Source organism: Macaca thibetana, chromosome 8 (genome assembly GCF_024542745.1).
Source record: "Macaca thibetana thibetana isolate TM-01 chromosome 8, ASM2454274v1, whole genome shotgun sequence".
Classification (NCBI taxonomy): domain Eukaryota; kingdom Metazoa; phylum Chordata; class Mammalia; order Primates; family Cercopithecidae; genus Macaca; species Macaca thibetana.
In genome coordinates this window covers 141,367,170-141,374,295 of record NC_065585.1, presented here as the reverse complement: position 1 = coordinate 141,374,295, position 7,126 = coordinate 141,367,170, and the positions used below count along the sequence as shown (strand labels likewise).

The following is a 7,126-nucleotide window of genomic DNA, read 5'->3' as shown; positions in this document are numbered from 1 at the left end:
AGCACGTGTACTGTTAAATAGGACCTCTGTGCTGTTAAATCGCCTCCCCTGGGAAATGGCGGCCTGTCTTTTAAGAACTTAATGCCTAGGGAGGAGACACCTCTCCATGTGTCTGAGCTGGAGCCTGGTTGCAAGCTGAGTGCAAGGTCTTCTCTTTTTGTGTTGTTTTTTAGTGCTGTTGGGCACTTAGGGTCCAGCGTGGAGGCGGCAGGGAGCTGCTGTTTCAGGGAATGCTCTGCGGATTCCTGGGAAATTGGGTGAGAGAGAGCATTTAGTCAACTTTTTCATGACTTTTGAATAAAATAAAGCGCTGACCAGGAGAATGTTTCCAGTGGTGTAGGAGAAGATTCTGGTCCATTGTTTCACCTCCTTGAACCATTTTCACAAAACACACCGCATGACGCCAATGGGTGATCGGTACTGCCCTTTCTAAAGGCGGCGGGGGGGCTCACATGTGAACTTTCCTCAGGCCTCAGAGCTGGCGGCGGGGCCTGTCCCTGAGTACGGAGGTCTTGGCATGATGGCCTCCTGCGTGAAGACCCCTAAATGGCCCTGCACAGCTACAGACACGTGGTGCCCTTCAGCCGTGGCACTTTTCTTAAGACCTTCCCCTGAGGACACTCCTCAAGCTTCCCTTACTTGCCTGACAGGCTGCTGCCTATCTTGCTGTTGTTCTGGGAAAATGCTATCCTTTACAAAGGATCTCTGGTGTCTCAGGTGGGGCAGCCATCTACATATAGACCAGGAAATGCTGGTTAGACTTCCTATCAGGTGGGGCAGCCGTCTACATATAGACCAGGAAGTGCTCGTTAGCCTTCCTATCAGGTGGGGCAGCCGTCTACATATAGACCAGGAAGTGCTCGTTAGCCTTCCTATCAGGTGGGGCAGCCGTCTACACGTAGACCAGGAAGTGCTGGTTAGACTTCCTATCAGGTGGGGCAGCCATCTACATATAGACCAGGAAGTGCTCGTTAGCCTTCCTATCAGGTGGGGCAGCCGTCTACATATAGACCAGGAAGTGCTCGTTAGCCTTCCTATCAGGTGGGGCAGCCGTCTACACGTAGACCAGGAAGTGCTGGTTAGACTTCCTATCAGGTGGGGCAGCCGTCTACATATAGACCAGGAAGTGCTCGTTAGCCTTCCTATCAGGTGGGGCAGCCGTCTACATATAGACCAGGAAGTGCTGGTTAGACTTCCTATCAGGTGGGGCAGCCGTCTACATATAGACCAGGAAGTGCTCGTTAGCCTTCCTGTCAGGTGGGGCAGCCGTCTACATATAGACCAGGAAGTGCTGGTTAGACTTCCTATCAGGTGGGGCAGCCGTCTACATATAGACCAGGAAGTGCTCATTAGCCTTCCTATCAGGTGGGGCAGCCGTCTACATATAGACCAGGAAGTGCTCGTTAGCCTTCCTATCAGGTGGGGCAGCCGTCTACACGTAGACCAGGAAGTGCTGGTTAGACTTCCTATCAGGTGGGGCAGCCGTCTACATGTAGACCAGGAAGTGCTGGTTAGACTTCCTATCAGGTGGGGCAGCCATCTACATGTAGACCAGGAGGTGCTCGTTAGCCTTCCTATCAGGTGGGGCAGCCATCTACATACAGACCAGGAAGTGCTGGTTAGCCTTCCTATCAGGTGGGGCAGCCATCTACATACAGACCAGGAAGTGCTGGTTAGCCTTCCTATCAGGTGGGGCAGCCATCTACATATAGACCAGGAAGTGCTCGTTAGCCTTCCTATCAGGTGGGGCAGCCGTCTACATATAGACCAGGAAGTGCCGGGTAGACTTCCTATCAGGTGGGGCAGCCGTCTACATACAGACCCGGAAGTGCTGGTTAGACTTCCTATCAGGTGGGGCAGCCATCTACATATAGACCAGGAAGTGCTCGTTAGCCTTCCTATCAGGTGGGGCAGCCGTCTACATATAGACCAGGAAGTGCCGGGTAGACTTCCTATCAGGTGGGGCAGCCGTCTACATACAGACCAGGAAGTGCTGGTTAGACTTCCTATCAGGTGGGGCAGCCATCTACATATAGACCAGGAAGTGCTCGTTAGCCTTCCTATCAGGTGGGGCAGCCGTCTACATATAGACCAGGAAGTGCCAGGTAGACTTCCTATCAGGTGGGGCAGCCATCTACATGTAGACCAGGAAGTGCCGGTTAGACTTCCTATCAGGTGGGGCAGCCATCTACATGTAGACCAGGAAGTGCTGGTTAGACTTCCTATCAGGTGGGGCAGCCGTCTACATGTGGACCAGGAAGTGCTCGTTAGACTTCCTATTGTTCTTGCCGTGTGCGCTCAGCACAGGATGCACTTACAGCGGCCCAAGAGGCAGCTGTGAGTCCTCTCCAGTCACTGTCACCATGATGGGCACACTCTTTCTTATGGATTCAAAACATGCCCATATTTCATCATATTGAGATCAAAACAAAAGTGATGTTTTAAGTTTTTCATCATCTCTATTGTTTTAAAATCGGATCTAATTGTCATTTGCTTTCTCCGAAAAAATTTTTTTAAGAAGCCTATTTTTCCCCATGACTATGAGAGAGGCTTCTTTAAAGAGATGCCAGTGAATGGAACTTTTTAGAATGTCGCATGATTTTCAAAGCCAAACACAACACAGTGGAAAGACCCTCTGCTCCGTGGATGGTTGGGTGCGTTTATCAGAGAGAACAGTCTTTCTCCATACAGATCCCTGGAGTTGCTTGGGGATGGAGGAGCCGGAGGAAGCGCCAGAGAGAATACCCTTGGAAGGCGTGGGCCTCGTCTGGCCCAACTGCCTCGCCGGGTGCCGGGTGGAGCTGGGATGGGACAGGGTCTTCTCCTCCGTCTCCCACAATCAAGGCAACCTGGTGTTGTCTGCGTCTGTGCTCTGTGTTCTAAGGTGTGTGTTCCCTGTCTAGGCCTCATTTTTCTCTTACTGAAAGTGAAGGAGTGGGACCGACTCTATGGACGCCTCCAAGTTCAGTATCTTGCCTTTCGGTGACTCTGTGAGGAGATAACAGGTGCCTGGGGTGGGGGGACAGGAGGTGTCCGGCCCGGCCTCTCTGCAGTGCTGATCCAAGGTGGAGCTGAGGGTAGTTCGGCAGTTCTTACTCTCATATTGGAACCCCCTGGCCTTGTGTCTCAGACAGCCATTCCTTCCACACACATCTGCTGAGGCCCTGCTGTGCACTGTGAAGGAGGAGAGGAGGAGAGGCACCGCGCTTCCTGACTTAGCACATCAAACGCACAGTGTGAGCTGTGGATCCCACATGAGCTGGGAAGGCCACAAAGCTCAATGACAAGTTAGACTCAGCGTGTTTTCCTTTTCAACTGAGACAGGGTCTCTCTGTGCTGCCGAGGCTGGAGTGTAATGGTGACAGAGAGAAACCCTTTGAAGGCTTACTACAGCCCCGAACTCCGGGGCTTAAGCATTGCTCCTGCCTCCGTCTCTGAGGAGCTGGGAGTACAGGTATGCGCCACCATGCCAGGCTAATTTTTAATTTTTTTTGTAGAGACAGGGTCTCGCTATGTTGCCCATAGAGGGCTTGAAGATGGATCCAAGTTCTCGAGGGGACAAAGGTGAAGAAGAAGGACCAGGCCTGGACCCTGAGCAAGCTGTAGTGGATGCTTGGGTTGTGTGGAGCACACGGCGGGGGTAGGGAAGGGATCTGGGCCAGACCCAGCCTAGAAGGGCCTCCCCTGCTCCCTGCAGTAGCGGCTCCTTATTCCTGGCTGCAAGAAAGAGGCTTGGATGGCCACACTGGCCTCCTGCTCAGAAGCCAGAGTGCGACCTGGGGGTGACCAGCCCGCATGGCAGCCTGTGTAGCTCAGCTTGGGGGGGCCGTGGCCTGGCTGTGAGGTGGCGTGGGCATGGCCAGCCAACGTGGCAGCCCTGTGTGTCTCAGCATAGGGGCCCCGGGAGCCAGAGGGAGCCCAGGTCTCAGCTCTCATTGCCTCAGAGGCCAAAGGGAGGGCAGAGGACGTGAGAGAAAATGACAGAAACTCCCAGGCCTCTGCCTTAGACCCTGGGGAAGAGCGTGAGGATGAGACCAAGGTATGAGGTGACGGGCATCTGTGCTCAGGAGGCCAAGCCTCTCTGTTCAGAAACCTCTGCGGGCAACCTCTGGAGACACAACAGAGCAGCCACTGGCAGGGCTGCAGAGAGCAGGATCACAGCCCCTGCCTGGGAGTGGGAGGTGCACAGATGGGGCCGGGGTGCCCACTTAGAGGCCCCAGGCTGTGGTCCCCACGTGAGGCGATGGCTGAGGCCTTCCCAGGGTGAACATGCCCGGGCTCCTGGGAGTACACACCAGGCCCCCAACTGCCCATGAGAGAATCTGGGCATAGAAGGAGCCGGGATCTCCGTCTTTAAGATGGAAAGTGTCTTTGGCTGCTATGGAGTGCAGTAGGGTGCTTGGAATGTGAACGAAGGCCACAGAGCCGTGGAAAGACCGTGGGACGTGGGGCCTAAAGACATGGCTTACGGCTTGAGTTTTACTACATATTTGATGACTCTAGTGACATTTACTTCAGTTCTCTGAGTTTCCATTTCATCTTTAAAATTGGGAGAACAATAACGGTGACATTCCGAACTGGTCAGGTGGCCGGGATGGGCAGAGGCATGAAAACCAGTGTCTGCGACATGAGGTGGTCCTGTGAGGTTGACAGAGCCAGGCACAGGGTGCTCAGGCCCAGGAGTTCTCTGCGATTTCACCCTGGGCGGTTCATCCCTCCTGAGCCAGGATTCCTCATCTGAAATGTGGGTGTGGACATCGTCTGTGAGTGTCTTGTGAGGAACGTGCAGGAGCTGACCGCATCCGACATGCAGTCAGAGGCTCTGGGTCACTATGGATTCGGGGCTCTGGCAGCAGCTGAGGAGGGCAGCATGGGACGTTCTGGCAGCAGCTGAGGAGGGCAGCATGGGACGTTCTGGCAGCAGCTGAGGAGGGCAGCATGGGACGTTCTGGGAGCAGCTGAGGAGGGCAGCATGGGACGTTCTGGCAGCAGCTGAGGAGGGCAGCATGGGACGCTCTGGCAGCAGCTGAGGAGGGCAGCATGGGACGTTTTGGGGGGAAGGGGGAAGGAAAGGTTTTCAGGCGAGTTTGGGAAACCAAAGTTCACTGATGCTCTCCTCCTTCTCCCTTGTCTCCAGATGCTGGGGTTTTGTTTTACAAAAATTTAAAATAGTTTTCTGCAGCTGCTTTTGTTCTGATCATTATCCGGTGAGAACACATCACCCCCTTTCCGGGAAGAGCTCTTGGTGGTCGTCTACCCACCTCACTGAGGTGTTTGCTCTGGGAGGAGGGGAGGGGGCAGTCAGGCTGCCCGGGAGACTGAGCCCAGGGGTCATCAGCCCTGAGATGTCCCCCAGAGCGGGCGGAAGGCGCCACCTGCCAGGAGAGGGGGGCAGCAGGGTCACAGTTCAGCGATGCCCCCACCCATCTGCAGGTTTTGCAGGAATCGCACGTATTAGCCTTTGTACCAGAAGCACGGTACAGAGCTCAGCAGCGTGCTTTCAGACGGCCCCAGCAGAGAACAGGCCCTTTCCTGGGGCTTTCGTGTGGGACCCTAAGGGGGGTCCTGGCTGCTGCCGTCTCTGTGTCTGAGTCCTGTTCGTGGGGTGGCACCGGTCACCTGATCTCAGCTGGGCACAGCTAGTGTCCAGACAGACACAGCAGATGCTGTCAGGTTTTAGCATAGACTGAGGTTTGGGCAGTTAGGATCTGGGTATCTAGGATTTTGGGGAAAGCCAGTGGCTTTTCTTGGGCAGCAGCAAGGTGAGATATGGCGGGGTCATGTCCCAAGCCCGGTCCAAGCAAGGCTTCCCCGTGCCCGTTTGCTTTGTCAGCCTGAGGGTCTGTGTTACTCACTGGAGATGCGCACATCAGGCTGGAAACCCGCCAGACTCGAGATGCCATGAGGGCTCACTGGCTCCTAGAAAGTGCCTTTGAAAACCATGGAAGAGTGTCTCCATCTGGAGATTGCCTCTCTCCCTGCTCCCCTTTCTCCACAGGCGCCCTTGGAAAAACTAACAGCAACTCTCATCGTTGTGGAGATCGAATACTAAGGAAGTGTACGTTTCAGTCGGCCAGCCACAGTGAAAAGCCATCGTGTCCTAAGCAGCTGTGTCCTCTCGATGTTATCATTCTTTGTGCAGCTTTCTTTGATTGGGATAAGCTCTCTAGCATTTATGAAATTGCAAGCATATATATTTTACATCAGTGTAGGTCCTATATTCTGATTCAGTAGCCACAAAATACATTTTTTCAAAATCCTTCCTTTCTTTTTTTCCTCATTGGAAGTTTACTGAAACCTCTGGCATTAAACTCAGCATTTACAGGGCTGACATTACAGGTGCCTGGAGGTCCTGGCTGGGAAGCAGGTGGGACCGAAGCACCATCAGTGGGAATGTTTTTGTTGTCTCTCTTTAAATAATGGTCTTTTTTTTGTAGAGCTGGGCTCTCACTATGTTGTCCAGGCTGGTCTTGAATTCCTAGCCTCCAGTGATTCTCCTCCTTTGGCCTTGAGTCGCTGGGACCACAGGTGCATGCCACTATGTCCAGCTAATTTTTGTAGAGATGGGGTCTTGCAATGTTTGCCCAGACTGGTCCTGAAATCCTGGGCTTAAGTGATCCTCCTATTTCAGCCTTCCAAAGTGCTGGGATTACAGGCATGAGCCACTGGGCCTGGCCCTGAGCGTTTCTGTTTATCTAAAGCTCTGCTGCAGCCTGTGTAACCTGACCTTACATTTATTCTTCCCACTTCAGGGAGGGAGCAACACACACTTGTAGTGTTTCTGGCACATTCAGCACTCACCTTAGGAATGTTGGGGTCTTTCTCCTCCCACCTGGAGGAGAGAACAGAAAATCAAGGTCCTCACCTGGGATGTACTTTTCCCACTCACATCAGCCAGAACAGCCAAAATCTGTCCCCAGGTCCAGCAACCCAGCTCTCCTGAGCTTGGACTATAATTTCTAAACTCCGTAGATGACTTTTCCCTTTCACGGCATTTGGCAGCTCAGCTGCGTTTCATGCTGTGGAAGACTCGGGAGCTGACATCTCATCTTCACTTCTTCATCCCTCATTTTCCCAAAGAAAGCTTTCCTCATAGTTCAGTGAGGCAGTCATGCTAGTGAATCCC

At 53.4% G+C, this 7,126-nt stretch overlaps 1 long non-coding RNA gene across 3 annotated transcripts; it reads left to right on the top strand.

The window, feature by feature from the left end:
- Window positions 1-861: 861 nt before the first annotated feature.
- Window positions 862-3,776, top strand: LOC126960556 (uncharacterized). 3 transcript variants are annotated; one of them, XR_007728055.1, is made up of 3 exons: window positions 862-987; window positions 1,582-1,743; window positions 1,852-3,776. It is a non-coding gene; the product is annotated as an uncharacterized LOC126960556 (long non-coding RNA). The 3 variants fall into 3 exon arrangements; XR_007728054.1 differs by lacking the exon at window positions 862-987 and having other exon boundaries at window positions 1,505-1,743; window positions 1,852-1,905; window positions 2,014-3,776; XR_007728053.1 differs by lacking the exon at window positions 862-987 and having other exon boundaries at window positions 1,505-1,743; window positions 1,852-2,067; window positions 2,230-3,776.
- Window positions 3,777-7,126: the final 3,350 nt, after the last annotated feature.